The 752-nt window shown below is 43.5% G+C and overlaps 1 protein-coding gene across 1 annotated transcript in view; it reads right to left on the bottom strand.

The window, feature by feature from the left end:
* LOC109834910 overlaps nt 1–752 on the bottom strand; it is an 8,833-nt gene that overhangs the window by 1,324 nt on the left and 6,757 nt on the right.

Genomic DNA, 752 nt, shown 5'->3' with positions numbered 1-752 from the left:
CAAGGGGCCGAGAAAGTCGAGGAGAGGGCCAGAATCGACTCGAAGCACGCGGGTGCTACGCTCCTGCAGACGGCGACCGACATGATTTTAACTGATTGTTTTGAGTTGAGAGAGGTTAAGGTTATATAATAAAGAGAGAGAGAGAGAGAGGAGGGGAGAGATGCGTGATCTTTCTTCTCCAATCTGCTCTTAGTAGTACTCTTTGTGGAGAGAGTGTGTTCGAGTTTTTTGATGGATTGATGAGGAATTGGCAGAGGGGGAGAGGGGGTATTTAAAGGGGAGAGGGATTGAGCTTTTGCTTTGATTTTGGGTGAGCTTCGTCAGGAGCCTTTGTGCCGTCCAGGAATTGGCAGAGGGGGAGAGGGGGTATTTAAAGGGGAGAGGGATTGAGCTTTTGCTTTGATTTTGGGTGAGCTTCGTCAGGAGCCTTTGTGCCGTCCATTGCTTGCCCTCTTTTTAAAAAATGAGTATGTTTGTTACCGAAGTGTCACATTCTCAGTCACTCATTCCAATTTCCAACCACTCCCCAACCCATGTGAATGTAGGTCCTAATTTCAACGAGTGGAGGGGAATATGTCACCTCACTACCAAACACAAAAACTTATGCTTGGTACCAAACATACACATCTCTCTCTCTCTCTCTCTATATATATATATATATATATATATATATAGAGAGAGAGAGAGAGAGAGAGTTATATATATATATATATATATATAGAGTTGAGCTAGAATCCACTTAAGTGGATTGA

Source organism: Asparagus officinalis, chromosome 3 (genome assembly GCF_001876935.1).
Source record: "Asparagus officinalis chromosome 3, Aspof.V1, whole genome shotgun sequence".
NCBI lineage: Eukaryota > Viridiplantae > Streptophyta > Magnoliopsida > Asparagales > Asparagaceae > Asparagus > Asparagus officinalis.
The sequence above is the reverse complement of the archived record's forward strand: the minus strand, read 5'-3'. Positions and strand labels throughout refer to the sequence as shown.